Source organism: Ranitomeya imitator, chromosome 4 (genome assembly GCF_032444005.1).
Source record: "Ranitomeya imitator isolate aRanImi1 chromosome 4, aRanImi1.pri, whole genome shotgun sequence".
Taxonomy (NCBI): domain Eukaryota; kingdom Metazoa; phylum Chordata; class Amphibia; order Anura; family Dendrobatidae; genus Ranitomeya; species Ranitomeya imitator.
This window is the reverse complement of record NC_091285.1, coordinates 45,966,078-45,981,809: the sequence shown is the minus strand read 5'-3', so window position 1 is coordinate 45,981,809 and position 15,732 is coordinate 45,966,078.

The window sequence follows — 15,732 nt, the reverse complement described above, 5'->3', positions numbered from 1 at the left end:
TGAGGAACTTCTCTATATGGGCTTCTACAAGCAGATATAAGCTTTGTAGGGTTGGAGGGGGTTCCTACTAATTTCTTATCTTTTCTTCTTTTCCTTTTTCAGATTTGTCTTCTCTGCCCTAGAGAAATGGTCCAATTACAAGTAGTCCTGAAATATTTACTTACCTTGATAACTGGTCCTTACCTTGAAGGAATTGTTTATTCTTTGTTGTAATAAATATGTCCTATTATGTCCGTTACATTAGATCGCCATGTTATGGTGTGGTGCCAGCCTCATATTTTTTATTTTCAGTTTTTCCTGAGGTCTGTCCTTATCAGGTACTAATGTGAGTATAATTCTCACATATAAGGTATAACATCAATATTCCTTGCCTTCCATGCAACCCTCTTGTTATTTACAAACATCTATTTGCATGACCTTAGTTTACTGCTTGCTTTATGACATATTCTTGAAATCTTGAAAAAAATGATAAAAAAACAGACAATGTGATTTTCTGGATTTTTTTTTCTCAGTTTGTCTCCCATAGTTGAGGTCTACCTATGATGTAAATTACAGACGCCTCTCATCTTTTTAAGTGGTGGAACTTGCACTATTGCTGACTGAGTAAATACTTTTTTGCCCCACTGTATATAAAATCATTGTCGATTAGTGTTGAGCATTCCGATACCGCAAGTATCGGGTATCGGCCGATACTTGCGGTATCGGAATTCCGATACCGAGATCCGATATTTTTGTGGTATCGGGTATCGGTATCGGAGGTGTAAAATAAAGAATTAAAATAAAAAATATTGTTATATTCACCTCTCCGGCGGCCCCTGGAACATCACCGCGAGTCACCGGCGTCCGGCAGGCTTCTTTGTTCAAAATGAGCACCTTTAGGACCTGCGGAATGACGTCGCAGCTTCTGATTGGTCGCGTGGCGGTCACATGGGCGGCACGCGACCAATCAGAAGCCGCGACGTCATTCCGCAGGTCCTAAAGGCGCTCATTTTGAACAAAGAAGCCTGCCGGACGCCGGTTCCTCGCGGTGATGTTCCAGGGGCCGCCAGAGAGGTGAATATAACAATATTTTTTATTTTAATTCTTTATTTTACACCTCACTATGGATCCCAGGGCCTGAAGGAGAGTTTCCTCTCCTTCAGACCCTGGGATCCATCAGGATACCTTCCGATACTTGGTGTCCCATTGACTTGTATTGGTATCGGATATCGGTATCGGCGATATCCGATACTTTTCGGGTATCGGCCGATACTATCCGATACCGATACTTTCAAGTATCGGATGGTATCGCTCAACACTATTGTCGATATGACTGTTTATCCGGGGTTTATACATACTGTCAATATATTGCTTTAATCAATTATATAAACAATCCCTCTTAATAATGTCCTTTAACATTACTTAAGAGGTATTGTGGGTTAGTTTTAATGACATACGGCAAGCTAGTACTGTACAGTTACTTGTCCACTTCCAAAGAGTTCTATTCCAACCCCATTGGTCCACAGGACTTGTTTCCAATATGCATCAGGCATGTTTATATGCTTATTTGTATACTTCTGACTCTGAATTCTATCGAGAGGTTGAAGGAGAGGTTTTCTTTTGATGACTTTTCCATGAAAGAAATATTTTTGCAGGTGTCTCTGAACACAAGAAAAAATGCATCACAACTCCACAGTTTGATAAATCTTTCCGATTGTTTTTTGCAGTCAAGTGGGGGTTGTGATTTGCCTCTCTTGCAATCCTATGAGCAGCTCTCATTGACATTTTGCTTGGTCTTCCAGACCTTATCTTCACCTCCACCTTTCCTGTTAACTGTCATTTCTTAATTAGATTTCAAACTTTCAAACTGTTACATGAGTGGTGGAGCCACTGTGCCATTGTCCGAGAAGAACCTGGAGGGACATAACTAGGTGAGCACCTTACTCTTCTCTAGAGCCCTTGATGGTGGGGTTAGGCTGGTCTTCCGATGAACACCAGGTGCTACTCCAGGACAGACCATGGACACACAGCAGCTGACCCTCAAGGAATTGATAGCAGGAATGGCCCAGAGGATGGGACAGCAGATGTAGGCAGGCACTGAAGGAACACATGGATATGGACGGGTCCAGCTGGTATACAAATAGGCCCTGGCATGGGCATGCTGGTTTGGCTGGTATACAGGATCACTGGCAGATGAGGGCTGGACTGGTTAGTAGATGAGCACTGGCAGGTGAAGACTGGACTGGCTGATATACAGATGAGAGCTGGTAGGTGCGGACTGGACTGGCTGGTGGACAGCTGAGTACCATCAGGTGCAGACTGGACCAGCTAATGTACAAAGGATCATTGGCAGAAGCAGACTGGACTGGATGATGTACAGACAAGCATTGGCAGGTGCGGAATCAACCTGCTGAAACTGGGATAGGCAAGCAAGTATAGGCAGACAAGTACAGGACAGGTAGACTGACTGATGGGTACTGGGACCTGAGAACTAGCAAGCAAGCTAGAGGCTAACTAACCACTTTGCTCAGGCATCTCCATGCTGGAGGAGGTCCGTTGAATGAAGTTGTCATCCAGCTATTGGCTGGGAACACTTTAGGACAGCGTGCATGTGCACCCTAAGCACAGTGCTAAGGATCTTCATGGGGACACTTTAGGACAGCACACATACACACCCTAAGCACAGTGCTGGGGATCTGGGCAGCAGTAGAGGCTGAGGAAGGAGGAAGTGCGGGAAGGGGGCCACGGCAGTGAGTACGCTGACTTCCCTGCCCTGGGGAAGAGGAGCAGCATTCAGCAATGGTGGCGCTACACAACTAAAGAAAGGGCAACTTGAAATAATTGATTTAAATAGGCCATCAATGTCTGATCAGTCAGTCAGTCTGACAACTGGCACCCCTGCTGATCTGCAGTTCTCGAATTCGGTGACGACGGGAACTGCTCAATTTTGGACCTGAACTGCACAGCACAGCTCCATTGATGGAATAGTGGCTACAGCTGGGTACTGCACAACCACCCAATATTGATTTAAATTGAGGGTGCATATGTAGTACCTGGCCACGGCCACTATGTGGTTGAATGAGTTGTGCAGATCTGTAACTGAGCAGTTCTGGCAGACACCAAAACCGAGAACACCAGATAGGTGAAGATGTTGGGGGTCGAATCCCAACCAATCAGACATTGATGACCTATCATAAGGATATGTCATCAATAATAAAATAGTGGACAACCTCTTTAAGGATAGATGCCAGCCCACTGTTTGTAGCCTAAAAAACAAACAATATACCGTTAAAATAAACCAAATGGTGCATCAGTGTTCAAAATAAACCAATTTCTTTATTACTGAATCCAAAAATATATGAAAAATGTATCTAATAAGCAGAGTAATGCAATAGATGACCATACATGCATCAAGTAATACAATGAGGTATACAATGTATTTTACAAAGGCTGTAAAGTGCAATTCTATTGAACATACATACAAAAGTCTTTAGTATATGCCATAGTGAAAATGCTAGACCATAGTTATAGAAGTAGAAGGACTTACATGCTATGCTGATAAGAATGTCTAAAGGCAGTATAACACCAGCTTCTTAATGTGCGTTTCACCCTCACTTCATCAAGGGGCATGTCAACAGTGTGAGATATAAATATAACCCTGCCCATTTAAATTTTGTTTTTGTGATGAGGCTGCAGTGCAGTTTAGTGGAACCTCCACCAGGGGGTGCTGGTGAGGGAAGAGATGTTGCACACTCACAGCGTAGCAACATTGAGCAGCAGCACAGGTGTCACAGGTAACGAAAGAGTGGTCAGACGAGCAGAGTCAGAAACTGTCAGGAGCAGAAGTACCAGAGGTCACAGCATTCACAAAGACAAGCCAGAAGTCAGAGGCGAGCCAAACGGGAGCACGATATCCAAAATGTGAGACGTAAGACAAAGTCGGGGTACAAGCCAGAAGTGAAAGCAGTCGGGGAATGAAGTATCAGAGACGGAATGCAAGAGTTGGGATTCAGAGATCAGGCCGAGTCATACACTGTAAAGAATACCAAAAGATGAACACTACATCAGGGATAGGGAACGGGTCTCACACAATTACGGGAAGTCACAGGCAGAAGGATCACCAGGGTATATGGGTCATATGCTCCAGCCTGGAAGCATGAACTGTCACTGACATTGGTCAGCAGACGGTAGAGGACTGAAAAAGCCCAGCCAGCTCCAAAATGAGGCAAAGGGGGTTAACCCCACATGACCAGTCCAGAGAGAGTGAATAGCAGAAAACAAACTCCGGACTGGATCATGACAGTTTTATGTTTCAGATGTCAAAATATTGCATTGTTCTTCTGACACTCATTGTTAGGTGTCGAGTTCCCACCTCTGTACAGGGGAAATCTCAAACCACCTCTGCTGCGCTCTCATATTCTTCTCCAGCCACAGTGGAGCCTGCTCAGCGGAGACATTGATTCCAGCGTCTGACTCAGGCTGATACTGGGCGACTGGTTACTATTGTTCTTCCAGGCTCTGCCTTTGCAGCCAGTACAGGTCAGCGGCGAGCAGACGTATCTGGGACTAAGTCCTGCTTTTCCCCTTCTGAGCACGCCCAGGGTAAGACCTCTCATTGGAGGTAGGGAGTCACATGCTCAGATACTGCAGCAGCTCCCATTGGTCCTCTAAGAAGGTCCTGAAGTTGCTCAGGCACTGTAACAGCTCCTTTTGGTCCTCTAGGAAGGTTCTGAATTTGCTGCAGCTATAAAAGGTTTGCATGGCCACACAGCCATGCGCTAGTATCAAACCAATGTCTATGAGCTCAGCGCCAGTGTGGTCATGTTTGGATGCGGTTAGGGTTTGGCTGAAATAAGCCCCTAGAATACCGGTTCCTCCAGTGAGGAGTTTGCATGAGTGTATTCAGGGCCTTGGCTGAAATAAGCCGCTAGATTACCAGCACCTCCGGTGAGGAGTTGTTTGTCTGTTTTCTCTGACTGAATAACCACAGTTTGCTCTGGTTGGCAGCTGTTTACCTCTTTAAGGTTAACAGGGCACAGCATCTTGTTCCTAGCGACTCTGTGGAGTTAACAGAGTTCGCTTATACCGCCATATAGCGCCGCCGTTTGCCAGCAGCAGGTTCCTCTCCTGCACGGTGGACCCCGGTTTGCGAATGCACCTAATAATACATATATATATATATATATATACAGTATATATATACTCGGTGCATTCCGCCACCCTAACACTTATAATCTCCATTTACTTTTGCCTTTTTTTCAAAGAAAATTATTTTTTTAAGGACCCAGAAGACCAAATCGAGGGACGTATTTTGTTTATCTGAAATCTATAACATTTGTTAATAAAACAATCCTTTCAATCCAAGTTCCATCTTCAATGTGTTATTTCTTCTAAACATCACTGTACCTTTAATTTAGCCTGTTCTGTTACCACCGTCTCCATACTTCCTTCTCTGTCCCTAATCAAAGGCATCTTTCAAAATCATTACACAAAAGTAGCAGTGAGAGAGCTAGTACCAAAGATAAGGCGAGTAATCAGCTTACAGGAGTCCTGACATCTCCCACAGCTGAAGCCCCATGCAATCAGACAGACAAAAAGGATGAGGGAATCACAAAAATAATATCACCAAAGAGGCAAAGTTATGGGAAAAATGTACAATCTATAATTTAACAAAATGGGTCAGTTCAGAATTTCTCTGATGTACAGTGTAGGGAAAAAATGACTTCAGAAAATTAACCAACTTCGCACCGGCGTTTAGTATGTTATAGGCAATGACTGAATGGAGCCATTATTCGCACATAGAATAGAATTCCTACCTTATTAATATACCATTTTATGTCTTTATAGAGTTTAAAGCAGGTTTCTCAAGCCCTCGGAAATATTGCAACCTATTCATGATTTATATAGGCATTCACTTACACTGTAAATTTGGATAAGAGAACCTTACAGTCCATATCCAGAGATATGAAGACTTTAGGGGAAAGCTACTCCAAACATGACCTCAAACTGCAAGCATCCAAGACTGCGTGAAGGGATGGTACTACCATAATAACTTTTTAATTATGAAGAAACTTAAACTTGTGACATTTTTAGTCATTTATTTTTAAATAATGCATGGTTATGAATATATTTTTTTTAGCATAATTGATTTGATTTAGTAATGCTGCCTGCATTATGGCTTTTTATATGTAACTGTTACCAGGTGACAGAGCATTCACAGCCAATCTCCAAAAGCATTTGGGGTAATGCAGCTCTAAACTTTCAAGGAACCTCCACCATACTTCAAATAGGTTGTCTGAGACTTTATCATTGATGGCCTTTCCTTAGGATAGGTTGTCATTGTCTGAACAGCATCTCCACTGATCAGCTGTTCACGAATTTGGCAGCAGGCAGAACTACTCAGTTAAGAAGCACCTTCGACCATATAGTGGCCATGGCCAGGTAATACACATCCACCCTCAATTCTGTGCAGTACCCGGCCATGACGACTATTCCATCCATGGAGCTGTGCACTGCAGCCGTGTAACTGTTCCAGCCGCAACCCATGTCGGGAACAACTGATCGGAGCGGTTGCTGGATGTTGCACCTGCACCTCCACTTATCACACAATGATGACCTATCTTTAGGATAGGCCACCAATGTATGTCCAAGTCATGGACAGCCCCTATAATGATACCTCCAAACACACATTATTGTAACGCTTTTTGTAGAACAAACTGCATTCTGCAACAACCAGATACATTCCTCAACATTTAAACTACAACATCAAGAAGGAAAAGTCATGGCATTATGGAAATCACATGATCAATTGACCACATTGACCTCACTGCAATGCTTTGAAAAGTTCTTATGATGCAGACAGTAATGGAGGATGGAATGGAGGTCTATCCTATTCACCAATGAGTCTCATATCTGACAATGATAGTCAGAGATTCATCTGGAGACCTTGTGCTCAGTGGCTTGAGGGTGTCACGGGAGCCTAGGTAGGCAAAGGTAATAACCCGGGCCCCTGCGATATCCCTCAGACTAGGGAAACCCTGTCTGTCCCTCTCCCAGAGATTACACGGATGGTGTGCTTGTCTGGGCCGCCAGGCCTGCCCCTGACTCCTGTTTCAGCACTAATCTGAAACCTTCACCCTCCACCCAGTGATAATTCCTCACACCAACCCCTACAGAAAGCACAGACAGGGAAAACCAAAAACGCACCACGCCGCAAACACACTCAGGAAAACACTGTAATGTGCACAGGGCCCAACAAAACACAAATAGGAAGGAGAAATATGACAAAGGATCATACACCACCAGATATGATATTTCCACTCCAAGACCACCACTCCGAACCGAGATCACCAGGTACAAGACACGACGCCCAAAGTTCAGAAGAACTATTTAAAGGCCGTGGGCGTGACCCAGCTTCCAATCCAAGTACCAGCTAGATTAACCCTGGACAACCTAAATAAAATCTAGCCGGCGCCACTGAGGGCATAGTGGACGAATGCAGAATTACCGCTGTCTGTCGGACGCCCTAATGTGAATAGCGTCCGACATGACAGAGGGAGACTTCATGAGGGAATGCCACACTAGCTCAAATTCCGGGAGTTGTTCATGCTGCAGTGAGCAGCCTGTGTGACCTAAATTTGCTACCATGGCTTGCAACATCTCCAGACTTATCTCCCATCTATCACATCTTAGACATCATCCTGATTGAAAAAGGAGGTTCTAGAATTGACCAGAAGTGAATTTGGATGGTTTGCAGGCCACAATTCTGCCATAAAGACTACTTTTGGCCAGATTTCTTCTAACAGTAGATGAGCATAGCTGGATGTCATTAATTGCTGCCAGTTCTGAGCTGATGGCACTGCTGGACATCTTTCTATTTTAAAGAGAATTACGCATTATGGCCTTCATCTGGTGAAATCTTTGCCTGGGTGAGACCTTCCTGATGCAGTATATCTTTTTTTTTTCTTGGTGCTGTGCTCAGTCTTGCCATGGTGTGTGACCCATGACATAAAATTGTCTTCCACAACCTCACATTTCTAGCAGAGTTTTGCTATTCCTCCAGTTTAAAATCTCTTACACAACAGTTTCTGTTTCAGTTGATGACAGTGTTTCAACGTACATATGAACATGATGATCATTAGAACCTGTTTGGTATAACTGTTTATTCATACAAATGATAATAATCCAACAAAGACCCTGACTTTCTGCAAGTTGAATACTACATTAAATATATAGTCTCTTTCCATCTCTCACTCTCTCTCTCCATCACTCTTGTCTTTCTCTCTTGCCCTCTCTTTGTCTCTCTCTTTCTATCCCACCTCTTCTCCTCTTTCTTCTCCTCTCCTACTAGGATATTTAGGGACAATTCATTGGAGCTTTTGCACTAGACTTAAGGTGGAAAAAGCTTTAAAAAAAGGTGGCAAAAAAAATGTGCCTTTGGTGTGTTCATGCCATCAGGGCCGGCTCCAGGTTTTTGAGGGCCCCGGGCGAAAGAGTCTCAGTGGGCCCCCTTTAACACATACCATGATTCATGATCGCATATAACACAGCCATGTAGTATATAACATAGCCCACGTAGCATATAACACAGCCATGTAGTATATAACAGCCCACGTAGCATATAACACAGCCACGTAGTATATAGCACAGCCCACATAGCATATAACTGCCCATATAGTATATAGCACAGCCACATATTATATAACACAGCCCATGTAGTATATAACACGGCCCACATAGTATATAGAACAGCCATGAAGTATATAGCACAGCCTATATAGTATATAGCACAGCCACATAGTATATAACACGGCCCACGTAGTATATAGAACAGCCATGTAGTATATAGCACAGCCCACATAGCATATAACAGCCCATATAGTATATTGCACAGTCACATAGTATATAACACGGCCCACGTAGTATATAGAACAGCCATGTAGTATACAGCACAGCCCACGTAGCATATAACAGCCCATACAGTAGAGCACAGCCACATAGTATATAACACGGCCCACATAGTATATAGCACCGACATGTAGTATACAGCACAGCCCCCCTCCCTCCAAGAATGGCCCCATAGTCCAGTACTCACTGTTATAGTTACAAAAAAAAACAACACTCCTCACTTCTCAATGTGCCTGTGCCTTTCCCTGCTCCGGTCTCGGCGGCTGCCACTGCACTACCTGACACATAGCGAGTGCGCGATGATGCTATCGCACACCTGCAGCTACAGTGTCAGAGGCAGAGTGGGGAATGATGGGAGAGGGAGCGTCAGGTGACGGTCTCTCCTCGATCATTTGCTTTGAACTTTACCGGCAGACGTCGGTATAGTTCAATGCGGTGGCGGGGGAGTTGGCGCTGGCGGCAGGCGGGCTCCCCTGCCTCACAGAGGCCCCATGGCGCCTGCGTGATGTGACACTAGCTGAGGGCCCATGGGGGAGCGGGGGCCCTAGGCAGCTGCCTGCCCCTAACGCCATCCCTGAATGGGCCCCCCTGTCGCGCCAGGGCCCCCGCACTTGCCCGGGTACACCGGGTGCTGACGCCGGCCCTGCATGCCATTCTCGCCAAAGCTCTGACTAAGTATGGATCGGGGCAGGGTTACCCCCGCTAGTCAAATTCATTATGAGGGGTGGCATTTGCCAAGCCACTACAGGCCTCGCATTATTCATTTAGAGGCATGAATCTGTAAGGAGACACATATTGCCCATGTTCCCTCTTGAAGAAACAAGTATATTATTGTGATGTATAATGTGAATTGTGCTATGCATTGATGCATCCGAAATGCTTCTGCGCATAGTCTCCCTGTGATTGTGACTCTTGTCTCTTTTTATATATATTTTTATACTTACTCAATAAACTGTTCAATTTTTTACAAAGAACTGGTCACTGGAATTTCTCCATCTGTTCACCGATATTTTACAATTCATAGTGATATCCTAGCGATATTCCATAAAAACAACTGGAGTGGACTACCCCTTTAGAATGATTAAAAAAAAAATGTTTTAGAAATTTGACATTCCCATTTCTTTTACTCCAGGTTATAATAAAAAAAAGTCAGTAAGTGAATACAAAGCCCAGAACACACAGCATGGGCACTCGACAGGACCACCTCTCTCATTCTGTAGGAATATTTAGACGCGGGGCCAGGATGCAGGGTGTATATTAGCCAATTTCCTGGGATCAGTGGGAAATGTAATTTCAGTTTTATTTTGTAAAGAAAGGTTAATGTAAGTAATAAGACATGATGGACCATTTCATCAAGGCATTTAAACACTTCAGGCTCTGCGTTAAATGGTTAGAGGGCACAGTTACACACTTTATCAAGGAGACTCTATTAAAACCATGCAGTGTGTGTGATTTACAACGGCATACTTTTCTTTTCATTGGAACCATCATCAGAAATACGATGATTTCTTGACATCCCAGAACACATACTCGTTTATAACCATGGTAACGTATCACTATAGCAGAGGCTGTTAACATTCCATTACATAAATCTAGGCTGGATTATTTGTGAACAAGGCCTCAAATGCATTCTCCACAGCTAGACTGCTTGCAGTGTCTGTATACAATGAGAAAAATCCATGCTTTTAGCTTTCTTTATTTATAAAGAGGTTATCCACTACTTTAGCATTGATGACCTATCCTTGGGATAGGTCATCAATGTCTGATTGGTCAGGTTCCGACACCCGACACCCCTGCCGATCAGCTGTCATCGGTGTTGCCGGACGGAAACGCTAACTTGCAAAGCTGGCAGTCTGCTGATAGTGGCCATGGCAGGGTACTGCACATCATCAAATGTGAAAGTTGTAGATACTCCAGCTCCAGTAAAATGGTACATTTCTTTATTCATCCAAGAACATCTTAAAAAAGGATAATCCTTACATATCGTAGACAGTACAGGTGATTGCAGAAGGATAAACGGCAACGCGTTTCGATCTGATTGGCATGAGTAAGATCTATTGATCGAAACGCGTTGCCGTTTATCCTTCTGCAATCACCTGTACTGTCTACGATATGTAAGGATTAGCCTTTTTTTAAGATGTTCTTGGATGAATAAAGAAATTTACCATTTTACTGGAGCTGGAGTATCTACGTCTTTCATATTTGCTGCTGCTTGGCGTCCCGGACAGGACGAACTCTCGTGCTCCGTGTCTGATGGTCTGGTTGGTGAGCTGGCTACGGCTTTTTTAGCCGTTTCTTTTTGCTTTTGTTTAATACTGCACATCATCCTACTATTTAACTCATTTGGAGGAGCCACCTAATAAACCCCCTACTTCTTGGAGATAGGCCAGGGAAGCTAATCTCTGCAGGACATAGTTGGGTTAAGTTCTGGCAGAATCTGGCCGTGCCTCACTATAGCCAGATGGAGATTCTCCAGTAACATGAGGATACAGCAGTGTTTGAAAATGCTATAAGAGGCAACTCAGTGAAACAGACCAAGACTGGGGAGAGCAGAGCAGTGACTTTAGTGAGTAGGATGGCGCTTGCCACCTGTGCAGAGAATCTGACCATTGTGGCTATGTACATGTGCTGTTTCATGAAACAAATGAACAGTACAATCTAAAATAGCCCCAATGCAATATTTATTTTAATGAAATGTTAAAAAAATGACAAAATATAAAAAAATACATCACACAAAAACCTGATTTAATCAATAGGTCATTTTCAGATACCCTTTAAATTAGGTACAGCATACTGCAACATCCTTTTTAGAAACTCTTAATAAATCTATGGCTGTCTCTCCAGTACGTCAGTTCTCGGCTTGTACTCCTACATTACATCATTTCCATCACAAAGAAGACATACCAATTCTTTTCCTGACAAGTGATGATTTAATATTGAGCATACATGCAAAAAGACATTTGAAGTTCTAAGCATTTGTTTTTATTTTTCAAACGCTGAAGATTTTATTTCAAGCATCTAAACATGACTCCTTTGTAGTAAAATAGAATATTGATTGAACTTGGGAATACGGATTGTCAAGGGTATTGTCATCCACTTCAGCTCATTTTTAGGTAATTATGATGTCATAACTAGTTATGATAACAAGGCTATTTGTCGGTTTCAAGCTTCATGGTAAAATAATAACATTTTTATGTTTCCTAAGCAAAATATGAATAAGTGGTTAATGCAGTGGTACAAAAAGTTTGTAAATATCATGGTCTGATTCATTATTGCATTTGCATTTTTTATATGGTTTTTGGTGTGTTTTTCCCTTTTTTATATGCAGAATGTGTCTATTTTTATATTAATTTGCGCATTATTAAAATTGCATTTAATATGTGTGCCTATGTACTTTCTTTGGTGTTTCCTATTGTTTAAGGTCTCCAGATGTTTTTGCCTGACTCATTATTTGCAATTTTTAGAAAAAAAGTCACAAAATTTGTAGTAAATGTACTCCACTCCCTCCCCACATTGGAGTGATTTTGTACAAATTAGAACATTTTTGTGATAAATGTGCAACTTTTTGCTTTAAAAAGCTAAAGGGCTGGTCCGATACCTATAATGTATCTGTCTCTATGCCCTAACCACTTTTGTAATTTGCGTTATTATATTTTCCCTACCATTCTCCCTATACAACACTGCTTTTTTTTTTTACCTTACTGTGATGTTTCTTGCGCGGTGAGTCTCAAACTAGATGTCACTGGAGGCTGACATTGTAGTCACTTCTCTGCAGCTTGTGATAGGAGCAGGTTGAGTGATGATTTGTTTTGAGGGTGGTGGTAGATGCTGTAGGGCAGCGTCTCTGCTGGCACTCACCCTGCCTCTATCACCGCTCCCAGATGATGTCTGATTTCAGGGAAAGAGATGTCGGTGATAGAAGCAGAGAATTTGGCAGCAGCAATTGACGCTATGGGCAGTGGGGAAAAAAGATTGTGCCGACGGCCCCTGACTCATCGAGTGGATACATTTATTACAGCAGGTTGTATATGTTATGGAATAACCTATGGTTGTTTCCAAAATTTCATTCCTAAATTCCGTTTACAATAATACAGTTTGCGGGGGATTTTAACAGCATTGGAACAAGAGTGGCAGAGATTACACATTTTTTAGTTGTTGTTTTCAACATCTGGGTGTTTTTTATTATAACCCCTTTCTGCCATCGGATGGAATAGCACGTCAGATGGCAGAACCCCCGCTTTGATGTGGGCTCCGGCAGTGACATGTCAGCTGTTTTGACTAGTTAAATGCCGCTGTCAAACTCTGACAGCGACATTTAACAAGCTCTTCCTATCATCTGGCCAGAAATGCGTGCACCACTGACCTCCATCATTTGATCGGGGGACAGCAGTGCATCGGCATGACAACCAGAGGTCTCCTGCAGACCTATATGGTTGTTGATGCTAGATTGTTGTGAGCGCCACCCCGTGGTCGGCGCTCATAGCAATGCTGTAATTCAGCTACATAGGGGCTATCTGCCACTATGTAGCAGAGCCGATCAGGTTATGCCAGCTTCTAGGCTCCCATGGAGGCTATCGAAGCATGGAAAAAGTACAAAAAAATGTTTTTAAAAATATGAAAAAAATAAAAAAATATAAAAGTTCAAATCATCCCCCCTTTTGCTCCATTCAAAATAAAACAATAAAAAAAAAACCTACTCATATTTGGTATCGCTGCGTTCAGAAGCGCCAGATATATCAATAAAAATAAAGGATTAAACTGATCGCTAAATGGAGCAGTGAGCAAATATTTAAAACGGCAGAATTATGGTCGCTGCAACATTGCATTAAAATGCAATAACGGGCAATCAAAAGATCATATCTGCACCAAAATGGTATCCTTAAAAAGACCAGCTTGGCACGCAAAAAAGTAAGCCCTCAATCAACCAGAGACCACAAAAAATGGAGACGCTACGGGTATTGGAAAATTACGCAATTTTTTTTTTTTGGGCAAAGTTTGGAATTTTTTTTACCACTTAGATAAAAATAACCTAGACATTTTTAATGTCTATCAACTCATAATGACCTGTAGAATCATAATGGCAGGTCAGTTTTAGCATTTAGTGAACCTAGCAAAACAGGCAAACAAAAAACTAGTGTGGGATTGCACTTTTTTTGCAATTTCACCGCATTTCGAATTTTTTTCCCATTTTCTAGTATCCAGCATGGTAAAACCAATGGTGTCAATCAAAAGTACAACTAATCCTGCAAAAAATAAGCCCTCGCATGGCCTTATTGATGGAAACATAAATAAGTTATGGCTCTGGGAAGGAAGGGAGCGAAAAACGAAAACGCAAAACCGAAAAAAGCTCCGGTCATTAAGGGGTTAGCAGGGCTTGACAACTTCTTTAAAGTAAGAAAAAAAATATTATTATGATAAAATAATATGAACATTTGATGTGTTGTGTAGTTGAGCGAATACAAATATTAAGATCTGGTAAAATTATTCGTTAGTACAAATATGCCTTGTAGTTTTAATTAGTCACCTTTATTAGGGCTCAGTCACACGACTGCACTTTTGGTCCTAGTGCTATCCGTGGAAAAAACAGACAGCACTCAAACCAATGATAATGACTGCTGCAGTGCAGTAGCAGACAACCTTCACCAGGGGGTGCGGGTGAAGGAAAACTGGTCCAATCACAGTGAAATCATAGAGCAGCAGACAGGAGCCACTAGGTGGCGAAAGAGTGGTCAGACAAAGCCAGGTCAGCAACAGAGAGGGAACAAAGTACCAGAGGTCACAGCAATACACGTGGTCAGAAACAAGCCAAAGACGTCAGAGCCGATGGGGAGCAGGAAAGCCAGAGACCCAAGACAGTAAAACAGGTCAGAGGGCAAGCCGAGTAAAACACCAAGGGGTCACATTGCAGAGAGCGAGTACTACAACAGGTGAAGTCACAGGGGAACACAGGAACGGGACCTAGGTAAACGGGCAGAGGACAAATCAAGGTATAAGAGGGTCAGCTGCTCACAAGCCAGAGAAAGGAACTATAACTGACACTGCTAGCAGGTAACAGCAGACTGAAATAGCCAGACAGATCCCAAAACTAGGCAGAGAAGATTAACACCCGCATGACCATCCCAGGGAGAGAATAATCAGAAACAAACCCCGGACTGGATCATGACACCAGTGTTATCCATTTTGGGGGAAAAAGTGCAGATAAGTTATTTTTTTTCCACTGACTGAATCTGCCTGTAAAAAAAATTGCACATCGCAATACATTGCAGTTACCAAAGTCAGAACACTAAAAAGGAAAACTTATGAATTTATAGATATCACCATATGGATAGACAAGTTAATGCTATGCTAGTGATGAGAAAATGGAAATGATTACAGTATTGAGTGTGAGGGCTATGTGCAGAAGCACACTCATTGACTTCTATCAATTAGGTCATTAATAGTTGTCTGAGGAATGTTCTGCCACACTGAATGAACCTGGACAAAACAACAAGATCCGCTGCTATCAGGTCTCTTTGCAATTGCCAACTAATGACATCAAAGATGTGAGCAAAGCTGCTCACAGTAAGAAGAGCAATATGAGTCCGGTAACTGTTGTATTGAAAATTGTCTCCTACGACCCTTCGGAGAACTTGCCCTAGCACTAGTTCCACCACCAAATTAATGTTAATGCCGAGCATTTACTGTACCTAGAATGAAGAGTAGATTGGTCCAAACCAATTGTGCCAAACCATAGTCCTGGCAGCAGAACCATTGTAACATTCCCTCATGAAAGCCTTTGCATGGTACTTACGAGACCATGTCTTCTCATCAGATTAGAAGAATAATCCATTTTGTTCCTGAAATAAA